We start from the raw sequence: 14,740 nt of genomic DNA, 5'->3' as shown, positions 1-14,740 counted from the left end.
CTTCTTTTCCTCCCCTGTAAACTGGGGGTGGCGAGGGTACCTGCCTGTCACATGGGGTTGTTGTGAAGATAAAATGAGGTGGTGCAGGGAGAGAACTCCACACTGAGCTTTGCATATAGTGTCCCCAAAGATGATAATCTGTGGTGCGAAGGGAACTGCACGTTCTCTTTGTACAGGGTGGTTGGTTAACTTTTGTACAGGGTGGTTGGTTGGGTGGAGAAGTGGGAGATAAGATTGTAAAAATAGGTCTTACGAAGTTAGGAAAGCCCTTGCTTGGAGTTTGGACTTTACCCTGCAAGCAGTAGAAAGCCACAGAGGTGTTTACCAGGAACCACAGAAGGGGACGAGCTCCGCAGAGAGGATTGGTATGGGGGCAGTCCTGGGACAGAACAGTCCTCAGTAGTCTAGTCCAGAGGAGATGAGATCTGTGCTAAAACCATGGTAAGGGAGAGGAGGGTTTGCATCTCAAAATGATCTCACAGTTTATTTATTAAAAGATATATTTTTTAGCGTTTTATTTATTTTTGACAGAGAGAAAGAGACAGAGAGAGAGTGAGCACGAGTGGGGGAGGGGCAGAGAGAGAGGGAGACACAGAATCCGAAGCAGGCTCCAGGCTCTGAGCTGCCAGCAAAGAGCCCGACGCGGGCGAGACTTGAACCCACAAACCACAAGATCATGACCTGAGCCGAAGTCGGACGCTTAACCGACTGAGCCACCCAGGCACCCCTCACAGTTTATATTTTTAACCAGCATTTGAATGTTTTGGGGGAGAGTGAAGTCAAGGTGATGAGTGATTCAGAGGATGCTTTTGTGTTGGAATCAGTAGTCAAGCCATGAAAACAAAAAAACCAGAGCTGAATTTAGGTTATTATCCTAGCCCTTCCACAAACATTCTGGTTCCTGGTGGAAAATCCCTTTCCTTTTCTAAGCCTCCGTTTACTCAAACACTCCAGTGTTTTAGGATTTTATCATTTTCTTCCTCAGGGATTTGTAGCTTCAAAATTGTTGGAAGCCATCATACAATCCGATCTTCTACAGTTAAAGCGATTTGAGCGCCTGACTGGGAGATCTTGTAGTATACGCGTTGTTACCACGTGGGGTTTTAGCTTGCCCACCACCCACTGGGGTGGCCCCCACCCCAGAAGCACTACTTGCGTTTTTGTTCCTGCCTCAGAAAAAGGAGGGTATTTTGTGGCACCACAAGGTACAGTGTCACTAAAGTAAAACTTCCTTCCGACTTACAGTACTGGAATAATCCAGTAGGTGAGCAGGGGCTAACGTCAGGCCTGGTTGCAATGTACATTACAAATTGTGGGGTTTGATGATGATGATGATGATGATGATGATGGGTACTTAACGCATAATGATCGCGGCAAAGGTCTGTTTTTCATGTGACTTATTCAGAGATACAGATACCTCACATCATTTTGACTCTTTGCAAATTTCTCAGGCATGACTGGGTTACTCACACAGCTAGTTGAGAGATTTAAACAATTCTTCTGGAGATTAGGAGTTATCCACAGCTATGTCACAGAACCATCCCTAGAATCAGAAAGATGAGGTCGCACATATAGAAGTGAATGTAATGACCCTAGAAAGTCTGCCCAAGGCTTTTTAGGAGTTTTATTGAGGTATAATTTACATAACATGAAACTCCCCAATTGTGAGTATACAGCTTAATGATTTTTAGGAAATTGATAGAGTTGTGCAGGCCCTGCCACAGTCAAGTTATAGAACCCTTCCATCCCCCCAGAAAGGTCCCCCATGCCCTCTGCTGTCATTTCCTGCTCCCAGTAAAGACCTACGCAACTACTGACCTGCACTCTTGTCTCGATATTTTTTTTAAGTGAGCAGTTCAGTGGTTTGTCGTAAATTTGTTGGAGTCATGCATCGCATCACCACTGTAGTTTTAGAACATTTCCATCGCCCCTGAAGGAGACTTGGCTACTTTCACCCAGTATATTGCTTTCAAAGCTCATTCACGTTGCGGCACACATCGGCACTTCATTTCTCTTCTAAGGCTGACTGATAATCGGTTGTGTGGATAATCCCACACTTTGTTCATCCGCTCACCAGTTGTTAGACGTTTGAGTTCTTGCCACTTTGGGGCTGCCATGAATACTTGTGCACAACTTGTATGGACATATTTTCCCATCCTCTTGGGTAGATAGGTAGGAGGTGAGTTTCTGGGTTGTTTGGTGCTTCTGTGTTTAACCATTTCCGGAACTGCCACGTTGTTTTCTAAAACAGTTGTCCCGTTGTAGATTCCCACCGGCAATGTGTCAGGTTCCAGTTTCTCTACGTCCTTGCCAGTACTTGGTATCATCAGTAGTTTGGATTCTAGCCCTTTACGTGGGTGTGTAGTGACATCTGACTTTGATTTTAGTTAGTGTTTCCCTAGTGAGTAATGCATCTGTAATGACGAGCATCTTCTTTATTAGCCATTCATTTATCTTATTTGGTGAAGTGTCTTTTCAGATCTTTTGCTCGTAAGTTCACTGCATTTTTGGTTTCATTGAGCAGTAGGATTTCTTTATATATTCTGGATACATGTTTTTTACCAGATACATGACTTGCAAATGTTTTCTCACCATCCCTGGGTTGTCTTTTCTTTTCTTTTTTTTTTTTTTCCAAGTTTTTAAAATATTTATTTATTTTCAGAGAGAGAGAGAGAAACAGAGCATGAGCAGGGGAGGGGCAGAGAGAGAGGGAGACACAGAATCTGAAGCAGGCTCCAGGCTCTGAGCTGCCAGCACAGAGCCCGATGTGGGGATTGAACCCACAAACCATGAGCTCATGACCTGAGCCGAAGTCGGACGCTTAACCGACTGAGCCACCCAGGCACCCCTGCCTCTTATTTTCTTGATTATGTCCTTTGAAGAGCAAAAATGTCTATATTGACGGAAATCACAAAGATTTTCTCCTGTCTTCTGGAAGTGCTACGGTTTTAGCTTTTACATTTACATCTATGCTCTGTGTTTTTTTTTTATTTCGTTTTTGATTATAATTCCAGTATAGTTAACATACAGTGTTATATTAGTTCCAGGTGCACAATAAAGTGATTCAGCAATTCTGTACATTTCTCAGTGTTCTTAACCCCCTATTTCCCCCATCCCCGTACCCACTTCCCCTCTGGTAACCATTTGTTCTCTTTAGTTGAGAATCTGTTTCTTGGTCTGCCCCTCTCTCTCTCTTTTTCCTTTTGTTCATTTGTTTTGTTTCTTAAATGGCAAATGGTCCATTTTTAGTTAATTTTTGTGTACAATGTGAGGTAAAGGCCTAGGTTCATTTTTTTTTTTTTTTGTCATGTGGACATTGAGTTATCCCACCTCCGTTCATATCCCACCTTCAACAATTTGTTGAACGGTCCACAGTTTTCACGTTACAGAGAATATAAGTTTCCATACTCCACTGGGTTCTCAGTTTTCTCTGACATAGATGCTCTAGAACTTGAATCACGGAAATTGCAATTAAAATTGGAAAGATCATTTGAAAATATGATATTTTTTGTGCTTATTATTTATTTACTTTTTAATTAATTTTTTTTTTTTTTTTTTTTAAGAGATCGGGAGAGAGGACACAAGCTGGGGGAGAAGGGCAGAGGGACAGAGAGAATCTTAAGCAGGCTCCACGCTCAATGTGGAGTCCAATGCCAGGCTCGGTCCCATAACCCTGGGATCATGACCTGAGCTGAAATCAAGAGTTGGATGCTCAACGGACTGAGCCACCCAGGCGGCCCCTATTTGTGCTTTTAAAAATATTTTTCTAGTGAAGTTAACATTTCATTACGAGGACACCTGCTATACCGTATTCCCTAAGTGGGCAACCCTGGGGTGGGTATTTGTTCAGCATCACCCCGTGGGATGTCGTAAAGGGAATCGGTGTGCTTTCTGTTAGTCACCCTTGTGCTAGTTTGTGTGTAGTTTCTCCTAAGGTGTTTTGTGTTGGTTTATTTTCCTTTTTGCAGAAGAATGAAAGAGAAAAACAGCTCTTGCAGAAATATGAAATCATAAAATACAGGTCATGAGCCTAAATGTGAAGGTAGCCTTTTAACAATTAAGTCATCATTTTCTGTCTTTTTAAAAAGAAGTTTCCACTTGCTCTAAAACAGATTTATGTTCATCATTACATAAACAGGGGTATATCTTTTGCAGTGAAGGTTTCAAAGTATTTCTGAATGGGTGCTCAGTGTTTGACAGGCTACTGAACTTTATATATTTAAGAAGCCACTTCTAAAATTATTTCTAAAAATGGAGAATCTAAAGAACAGTCTATACACATAATCATGTCATTCTTGAACTTTAAAGTGGCTTGTTTCTAGAACAGTTTTTGTTTGGTGAAATGTCATCAAGTAGGATTTTCCCATTAGAAACAAGGGGGTAAAGGGGCGCCTGGGTGGCGCAGTCGGTTAAGAGTCCAACTTCAGCCAGGTCACGATCTCGCTGTCCGTGAGTTCAAGCCCCGCATCGGGCTCTGGGCTGATGGCTCAGAGCCTGGAGCCTATTTCCGATTCTGTGTCTCCCTCTCTCTCTGCCCCTCCCCCGTTCATGCTGTGTCTCTCTCTGTCCCAAAAATAAATAAACGTTGAAAAAAAAAATTAAAAAAAAAGAAACAAGGGGGTAATGGGCACCTGGCTGGTTCATTCGGTAGAGCATGCAACTCTTTGTGCCCCATATTGGGTTTAGAACTTAGCTTAAAAAAAGATTGCTTTAAAAATGAAAAAACAAGGGAGGAAGAAGGAGACAGAATTACATCCCTATATATAGTGAGCAGGAGTCTAGTTTTTATAGAATTACCATAATAACCATATGTAATCAGGTATTAGTTATAGCAATGTATCATATTCATAATTGTACCATATTAATGCTATTCCTGCTAAACTTCCTAAACAAATGAAATACTTAAATGATATGAAATGGTATTATAGTGTATCTGTTAAGGTTTTCATATTTACTTTTATTTGGTGCCTCGTTTTTGTGCATAACTAATGCATAATAAGACCTTAATAAAGCTATAAAATACAGAAAAGGAGTGTCAGTATTTTGGGGGGGAAATTTTAGCTTGATGATTATGATGCCAGTATATCTTTTTCTCCTGGTTCATTTTCCTCATCTTAACTTCCCTGTAATAATTAAGATCAAAGAGCATCCAAGGTTGGGAATCACTTTTCCACACGTTCATGTGACACACAGTTGCCATGGCAACTGGAAGGAATACCATAGATTTAATTGGCAGAAACGCCTAACGGCAAATTGCCACGTGTTGCTATATAAACTAAATGTTACCTGTGTTTCTCCCACCACTCACAGTCCAGGAACAAATGACCATTGGGAACGTTGCCTTCATTTAGAATAATGGCAGTAAAGCTGGGGAAGGGGAGGGGACGCTCGGATAAGTTGCAGAGGAAAGAACACTCCCAGATGGTAAATTCCTAGGAAACCAGCACTGATGCGCTTGCCAGCCACCAATGCCAGCATTTCTGAGTGGTGGAGGAACTCTGGGATAAAAAATAGGTGGGCTTTGTAGTCGGGCTAAGTTCAAATCCTGGTTTCCCTACTAACCAGCTGTATCCTTGACCTACATAAGCCTCAGTTTCCTTAAAAATGGAGTCGATAGTACTTACCGGGATTAAATGAAATAGTGCTTAGGAGACACCACAATGCCTGGAACACATTAAACTCAATAAAGCTGGCTTTGTCATAATCACAATCTTTGTTATCGTTAAGATTGGTGCTTTTGGTCAGATACTTCAACACAGACCAGTTAAACTTTGCAAATTACTTCTGATTGTCTAACTGGAGTTTCTCAAAGTTTGGAATGAAGATACAAGCTAACAGTACAGATCCTTGAGGCCACCTGGAGCTACTTAATTCGATTCACTGGAGTCCAGATCCGGTAATCAGGACTTTTAACATGCTACCCGGGGGAATTATTTTTGCCCCACTGAAGTTTGAGATCTGCTGTCCAGGCTGAGGCTCTAGGTATTAAGTTTGTAGGCTCCTCTAGGTTTTAAGTGTCCTGTTTTTTAGGTTTGGGCTTTCCTCTTCGCAGATGTACCCCAGTTAACTCTTGCTTAGGTAAGAGTTGTTCCTGAAAAAGTTAAAAGGTAGCCTACAATCCTATTTCTCTCATTGAACTGTATTAATCAGTTGGATGTGAATTTATATTACCAAATGGATATGAATTCATACAGAATACAAACATTTCCTTTTGGCAAAAGAGTGAAATTAAAACTTTTTAATCAAGAAATGGTGGTATAAAGAATTTGCTCTGATGCGTGTTGAGAAGGTGCTCCCGGCTGGCTCTGTCGATGGGGCATGCAACTCTTGATCTTAAGGTTGTGAGTTTGAGCCCCACGTTGGGTGTAGAGATTACTTAAAAAAAAAAAAAAAAACAATTAAAAAACAATTTTTTTTAATGTTTCTTTATTTTTGAGACAGAGAGAGACAGAGCATGAACGGGGGAGGGGCAGAGAGAGAGGGAGACACAGAACCGGAAACAGGCTCCAGGCTCTGAGCCATCAGCCCAGAGCCTGACGCGGGGCTCGAACTCACGGATCGTGAGATCGTGACCTGAGCTGAAGTCAGACGCTTAACCGACTGAGCCACCCAGGCGCCCCCCCCCCAAAAAAAACAGTTTTAAGAATCTAAAAAAAAAAATACGTTGAGCAGTTGCTCCACCCACTGCTGGAAACCGAAATTTTACCAACTCATTTGGAAGTCTAAAAATGTAATTGTCTCTTGGGGCACCTGGCTGGCCCAGTCAAGTTAAGTGTCCAACTTTGGCCCACATCATGATCTCATAGTTTGTGAGTGTGAGCCCTGAGTCGGGCTCTGTGCTGACAGCTCAGAGCCTGGAGCCTGCTTTGGATTCTGTGTCTCCTTCTCTCTCTGCCTCTCTCTCTCTCTCTCTCTCTCTCTCTCTCTCTCTCTCTCTCTCTCTCTGAAAAAACAAAACAAAAACATTAAAAAAAATTTAATTGTCTCTTAAAAACAAAAGTATCAGTAAAAAAATAGACTAGAAATGCAAGTATCAGTAGTAACCTCTTGCATTTCTATAAACAGTTTTTAAGCTAATAAAAGTCACATAACATTGTTGCATTTGGTTTTCATAGCCACCCTGCGAAGTAGGCCAGCATTTTTGTATTTGCCTTAAGAGATGGGTAAACTGAGGCTTAGAAAGGTTGTAAGACCCTTCTGCCAGAGTCACACAGCCGCTGAGTGGCAGCTGGGCCTAGAACCAGGTCTCAGAATGGGGAGGAAAGCCCAAAAAACACCATCTGCTTGGCAGCTGGCACATAGAATTAAATTCTAGCCATTTGCTAGTTTCCAGATCTTTGGTGGAATCTCATCATGTCTCTTATTTGTAAAACAGAAGCCTGTAAGTATCTACTGCGTAGGTTGTTTTAATTAAATGAGATGGGATCCGTAAAGGCCCTGTTTCCAACACTGGTATATTTGATACATTTCCATTCCATTTTCTCTTTTGACTCCATGATTGGCGTTCTTCCCACTGAGCGTGGGCCAGTTCCTGCCACAGTTAGTCTTGCCCAAGTCAGAGCCTTTCCTCTTCGTTTTCTTCTAGGTGAGGTTTTTTGGCTACTGAGGATGGGCTCAGCAGCTCAACTTAGCTTCCGGCAGCTTCTTTTGGTAGTTGACTTGACACAGGGTTGAAGCACGCCACCTTGGACAGTGGACAGTGGTGCGACCCTAGGTCTGTGTACCGCCATTTCTTGTAGGTCAGCCCCACAGGTGGGGAGACAGGAGGCCTGGAGCCTTAAATACAATTTGTGACTGAGGTCAGGTGTTCCAGCCCCGTTCTCCAATGTGTAATATACATTTTTACACATTTGGTTATAACAAACTTCTGTTGTATACTTGGTGTTATATTTTTACTCTTTTTGTGTTATAAATTATTCATCTATAATTCTCCCACTGCCAAGTTTTGAATTAAACATTTTCAAGATGTTTTGTTTGCACCAGGACACGTTCTCAGATCCCTCAGTAGAAATAAAGAGAAATGCCGCTGGTGCTGTCTGTAGGTCTCGCCTTACCTTTGCGACTGTCCCTGTACAGACAGGCCAGGCACTCACAGCAGAAGCGTTCTTGGTGAACAACACATCCAATTTAGGGTCAGTGTTTTCTTGATTAGGTTCATTGGCTGGACCCTTGCAAGTTTACTCATTTATTTGTTTTTAAAGTTTATTTATTTTGAGAGACACAGAGAGAGCGCAAGCCGGGCCTGATGCGGGGCTCGAACTAATGAAACGGTAAGATCATGACCAGAGCCTGAATCAAGAGTCGGATGCTCAACCGACTGAGCCACCCAGGTGCCCCTGGACCCTTGCAAGTTGCAAGGCAAGTGACGCAATCCGCCATCAGTGAGTGTTGCTGGAAGAGAGAATCCATGTGATGCCATTACTTCCTCTGCCTCTTCTGGGTTCTTTCGTCCGACTCGCCGTCACTGTGTGCTCTTCATTCATTGCCTCCTGTTCGCCTTCTCTCTTTCTCCTTCCAGCACAGTAATGCTGCAAGCTTAAACTGAAATACAGAAGAGAGATTTTCTTCAAAGTCCCAAATCTTTCTTTTTACATTCTGTTGCCAGCAGGGGACACTTACTTTTGGAAAAGATCCCATTACCTTGTAGTTCACATCTGAAACTAAGTAGGGCGCCTTCAAAACTGGGTTGTTGACAAGAAGGGGAGGAAAACTGTAGTCAATTTGTTTTCAGGGTGGCACAATTCAATAGCTATGAAGGAGACAGGAACGGATGGTTGTTTCCTGATCTAAAACATGGTTATGGGTTTCGGAATACTTAGTGATAATAACTAAGCAATAACTTAAATCAGGCTCATTTTTATAAAATCACATCTGAATGTAGAGAGGGAACAGCTTCTTTGCCACCCAGAACTGTCCATTAATTCACTCATTTATCTGTCCATCAACTCAGCCATTCACCCCTTTATACATGCATGAAGCATTTTTAATTACTCATGGTTTGTGAAGTTGCTATTCTGCATTTTAATCTAGAAACCCTTAGTTTTCGTGATTCTGAAGTCACGTGGGGCCATTGATTTGAATGTTTGTTTGCTGTCATTCATGGCTGGACATGCCAGCAATGCTGTGAACAGACATTTCTCTCCATCTTCTTCCACTAGAGAATCAGCCGGGACCTCATCGTCTGCTGCCCATTTTTCTTTACCCTCTTGTCCTGGGTCCTTTTACCTTCTCTGTACAAGAAAAGTCAAAACAGACTAGGAAAAAAAATCTATAATGTTCAAAAGGGTTTAGAAAAACAGTGGATTTCTAATATATTCAAATCTAAAACATGGTTCATGATTTTGGAATATTTAGTTGTGCTCAGTAAGTACTTGGAAAAGAGGAAAGTAAGTTAGTTTTTATAAAATCATGCTTTTTATAAGTTTAAAAAAAGAAAGTTTGAGTAGACCTCTGTATTCCTCAGCATGCATTTCAGAGATACATTTCAAGATGTTAAGATGGGATCATTGTATATGTTAATTTTATAATATGATGGTTTTAGAATATGTCTTCACTCTTGGGGTGCCTGGGTGGCTCAGTTGGTTAAGCGTCCGACTTCAGCTCAGGTCATGATCTTGTGGTTCGTGAGTTCGAGCCCCGCGTCGGGCTCAGTGCCGACAGCTCAGAACCTGGAGCCTGCTTCGGATCCTGTGTCTCCCTCTCTCTCTCTGCCCCTCCCCTGCTCGCACTCTGTCTCTCTCTCTGAAAAATGTGTCTTCACTCTTAATGAGTCCAGGCATAAAGTACAGCTTACAGTTCTATTATTTTCTCTGCTTGGGTGTCAAACTCACCACCGTCTTGCCACTGTTGACTTAGTAGTATGGTCTGAGTTTTTAGATAAGCCCAGAAAATGGAATTGCCTTAGGTGATTTTTACACAGGCCTGGGGGGGGGGGGGGACATTCCTCATCAGCCCTGTGCTCACACAGGGTCAGTGGTGACCGCCCTCCCACGATGTCAGGGGCATGGGGCATGGTCAGGATGGGGCTCACCACAGTCACGCAGATTTTTCATTTCTTGATTTTGCATAAAATGAGGATGACCTCAGCTCCACTGCTTTCTCAGTCTGGTGTTCTAAGTCGTCAGTGGTGTCTAAAATGTTCATACTTGGGGCGCCTGGGTGGCTCAGTCGGTTGGGCGTCCGACTTCAGCTCAGGTCACGATCTCGCGGTCCGTGAGTTCGAGCCCTGCGCGGGGCTCTGGGCTGATGGCTCGGAGCCCGGGGCCTGTTTCAGATTCTGTGTCTCCTTCTCTCTCTGCCCCTCCCCCGTTCATGCTCTGTCTCTCTCTGTCTCAAAAATAAATAAAAAATTTTAAAAATAAAAAATAAATAAAATAAAATGTTCATACTTAAGTGCCTTCTTAACGCGTACAGAATCGGGCTAAGCGTATTAAATTGTGTTCCTTCATGAACCTCAATATTTGCATTTCTAGCGAATGAGCGATTCTGCCTATACAACAAGTTGTAGATTCACCAGCTCTGTTTTAGCATTTTTATCATCAGTTTCACCAGGCAAGGACAGTTGAAGTCCACTGCACTCCCTTTTACTTCAAGGGCGTTAAGAAGCATTAACATATTTTTAAATGTTTTTAATACTGTATAATATTTTTCTTAGCAAATGGCCTATCTACCCCCTGAACCCAAGGGACAAGGCCACAGTTTTCCAGATTGCATTTGTTTCTTTTCTTCTCTCTTTTTCTTTAGTCTTTAAGAGGTGTGTCAAAATTCTCTATGTGTGTGTAATCTCATTTGCTAACAATCAGAACAGTTTTTCGTTAATCATTTGTGTTTCATTTGCTGTCAGAATTCCAACAACCACTGTCTTCCTACAGCTTGGAACCTTGTGTCTTAAGGATGCAGCATGTAAGTAAGAATGTCACCCAGCATTAACTTGTATTTGTGCCCCTGAGCCACAGAAGGACAAACCCAGTAAATACGTTCCCACTTTCCTTCTGTTTCTTGCCCAGGCCCCGTCCACCTCCAGGCTAAGTCCAAATCTGGGGTCTAAGAAGGGAAGGGACAAGTTTATGATGGTGTCTGTCCCTTCCCGGCATGGTCCCTGAACTAGAGGAAACTTTGAAAGGTGGAGCGGAGCCAGCCTGACCATGCATGATTTTTAAGGTGGTCGTTAGGTGAGTGATGAGTGTTTGGCCAGTTACTTATTTCACACCGAGTCAGAGGCTGCCTCTTTCCTCTCCTTGCTCGGGCCACCGTAGAAGTCCCTCAACCTTACTGTTTATTCCTGAACTAGCCGAAGTGTGGTAGGAAAAGACGTGTGCACCCTAGAAAGTTAGGGAGACAGAATTAGAACACCCAGGTGGTGGGGGGGCCGTTTTTAACGTGCACCCCTACAATGCTGGTCCAGTCCCTGCCATCCCTGTAATGCTAGAACAGTCCCTGCCACCTCCGTAATGCTAAAGCAATCCCCGCCATCCCTGTAAGGCTGGTACGGTCCCCGCCATCCCCTTAATGCTAGTACAGCCCCTGCCCCCCCCCCCCCCCCACCGCCACCACCAGCAAGGTCTGTAAAAGAAAAGGAAGCTTTGGAGAAAGAAAGATTATTCCACCCACTCGTTCTAAAAATTCAGGAGAAGAAACCAAACATGATTCAGGAAGTCAAACAAAACCACAGTGTTTGCGTTCCGTATGTGATCAGTTTAAGGGAAAAGTGTGGGCAACGAGGAGAGAGAAGGGAGTGGAGCTGAGAACAAGAGTAAAGGTGAGATGTGATACGGGAAACGGGAGGAAGCAGCAGAGAGGAAGAGTCTGGGGAAACGGGCATGTGCACACACTGATGAGGACCTACCAGCAGCCCAGAGAGGAAGTGCGAGGGGAAGCAGCATCCGGAAGTGGAGAGATGTAAAAGTGATAAGCACACCGAGGCTTTTTATGGAGCAATGTTACTGAGGTCCGGTGTTTGTGCAAGTTGCTGCTGAGAGTTTTTGCAATAAACCGTGCTGCGTTTTCCTTACTTATATCTATAAGCGGGGGGCACGTCATGTCTAGTGCTGGCCTTGCAAAGATGACATCGAACGAAGTGCCTGATCTCTCACATTCCCTGTCTTTCATTAAATCTGGTGCCTTCTCTGTGAACTAGGTTCTCGTCTCCAAAATGGGTATAACAATGCCTTCTTTACTAACCTGAAAATACAATTTTAGGTAGATTAGAAATACAAATTTACGATTTCTAAGTAACTAAAACATTGTCTTTTTAGTGTTTTAACAAAAAGAGAAGAATGTCATTAGTGCTCAGACTTCTTTCTAAATATGTAAAGATTTTCTTGTTCTTACTTTGAGCTCCTTAAAAAGTAGTAGCTGATCTGGGATCCTATGAGTTCCCGCCCTCACTTAGAAACGTAGGACATATACTTATAACCCATCCCATTCCAAGCACTCTATAATCCAGATAAAATACCCACACTAAAAAAAAAGGGAAAAAAAGCCTATGGAAAATCCTTTTTATTATGATACATTAATTTAAGGGAAATTAGTGACATATAGCTTTAAATGGTGAGATGCCATTTATTTATTTATTTATTTATTTATGCATGCATGCAAGAGATCATGTGCATACATGCGCACACACATGTGAGTGGGGGAGGGGCAGAGAGAGAATGAGAATGAGAATGAATCCCAAGCAGGATCCACACCCAGCGCAAGGAGCCATCTCACGATTGTGAGATCATGACCTGAGCTGAAATCAGGAGTCGGTTGCTCAATGGACTGAGCCACCCAGGCACCCCTGAGAGAACACTTTTTAAATTTGTAATATATAAGGCCCAAAGTTATACTTCTGTGGAGTTGGAGCCCAGAGCTGGTGCTACAGACTAGTCTTAAGTGAGACTATGTAAACGGAGAGTTTTGAACCTCGGTTCATCCCAGGGCTCTGTCAGCAGAAATTTGGGAGTAGGGGCTTTAATTTCACTCCCCTAGGGGCGCCTGGGTGGCGCAGTCGGTTAAGCGTCCGACTTCCGCCAGGTCACGATCTCGCGGTCCGTGAGTTCGAGCCCCGCGTCGGGCTCTGGGCTGATGGCTCAGAGCCTGGAGCCTGTTTCTGATTCTGTGTCTCCCTCTCTCTCTGCCCTTCCCCCGTTCATCCTCTGTCTCTCTCTGTCCCAAAAATAAATAAACGTTGAAAAAAAAATTAAAAAAAAAAAATTTCACTCCCCTGTAGGTGAAGTGTAGCATTTCCTTAAATTATGAATGTAGGCATCAAACCGGAGCGATTTTATCAACACCTGTGATTTTGTCACTCCTAGAAACCACAGATCTTTTTCGTATCGCTGGTGTCTTAAAATCTCTTCGCTTATTCAACAGTATTTCCAAAGGGTGGCAGTTATTAGACCTATTGCTAAGACTCTTTCTTTCTTATCAACTTATTTTTTGAGAGAGAGTGAGTGAAAGCAGGGAAGGTGCACAGAGAGAGGGTTGGAGAAAGAGAGAGAGTGCACGTGGGGGAGGTGTGGGAAAAGGGAGATTCCCAAGCAGGCTCCGTGCTGTCAGTGCAGAGCCCGATGCGGGGCTTGGTCCCACAAACTCGTGCGATCATGCCGTGAGCTGAAATCAGGAGTCGGTTGCTCAAACAACTGAGCCACCCAGGCACCCCTATTGCCAGTACTCTTAATCTCTGTGTTTTGTCTATACTATTAGATCAATCCTTTTAATATTTTGATAATTATATTTCAAAGTAATGAGCTTACTTTATATTTTTATTTTATGCATGTCATTGGGGAAGGAGTCTCCAGCTTTCCCCAGATGGCAGGGGCACTTACAGAGCTTCCCTTCCTGTCATTCCCCCCAGCTCCCACCCCTGCATTCCAAGAAGCCCTACAGCTGAGGGTAGGAAGACCTACCAAGTTGTATTTTCCTTCCGTACAAGCATATGCCAGGGACGCAGAGATACAGAGTGGAACGGACGGAGATTTTGAAGTCAGACAGACCGGTTGTTAAACGGGGCCGCTCTCCCTTGGCTCTGTCAACCCGAGCACGTCATCGCTCCAACGTCTGGATCGGTAGGATGTCATGAGTAGTTCTAACTCCCGGTGTGGCGGTGGGGATTAAGTAAGGGAACACATGCCGGGTGTAGTTCTGGCACATCTTGGTGGTCAAGAGCCACATCTGTCGCTACTGCCTTGCAGCACGAGTGGTCGAGATGTGTTCTCGTCCCACCTCCAGCTCCGTAGCTGTACCTGAATTCCCCGTGGTGTTCGGGGCACTGAGAACCTGCGAAAACGCGGGAGGCTTGCTGATTGTATTAGTATGCGTCTTGAGAACACTTTTGGCTCGTCCGGTGTAAAAGCTCTGCTTTAGTTTTTTTTTCCATCTTCTCAAAGCATCTAAATTTCCCTGCTTGTAGTATTTTCTTCTGAATCAGTTTGCCGTATTCGTTTCCTGAGGCGACTGTAACAAATTTCCAGCAACTAGATGGCTCAAAACAGTAGGCTTTTATTCTCATTGTCAGACAGGCCAGAGGTCTGGGTTCCGTTTTGGCCTCTTCCAGCTCAGGTGTTTGCTGGCAGTGCTTGGAGTTTCTTGGCTTATAGATGCACCACTCTGATCTCGGCCTCTGTCCTCCTAGGACTTTCTTTCCTTTTTGCTTTGTGTCTAAATTTCCCTCTTTTCTAAGGACAGCAGCCGTTGGCTTAGCGCTCGCCTAATCCAGTACTTCTTCATTTTAAGTCGATCACATCTCTGAAGACTG

General features: G+C 43.5%; 1 protein-coding gene across 2 annotated transcripts in view; it reads left to right on the top strand.

Annotated features, from left to right (window-relative positions):
* Positions 1 to 14,740, top strand: part of SPATA13 (spermatogenesis associated 13) — a 148,029-nt gene that overhangs the window by 73,615 nt on the left and 59,674 nt on the right. The window lies entirely within an intron of this gene.

The sequence above is a fragment of the Prionailurus bengalensis genome, chromosome A1 (assembly GCF_016509475.1).
Source record: "Prionailurus bengalensis isolate Pbe53 chromosome A1, Fcat_Pben_1.1_paternal_pri, whole genome shotgun sequence".
NCBI classification, from domain to species: domain Eukaryota; kingdom Metazoa; phylum Chordata; class Mammalia; order Carnivora; family Felidae; genus Prionailurus; species Prionailurus bengalensis.
This window is presented reverse-complemented; position numbering and strand designations above follow the sequence as displayed.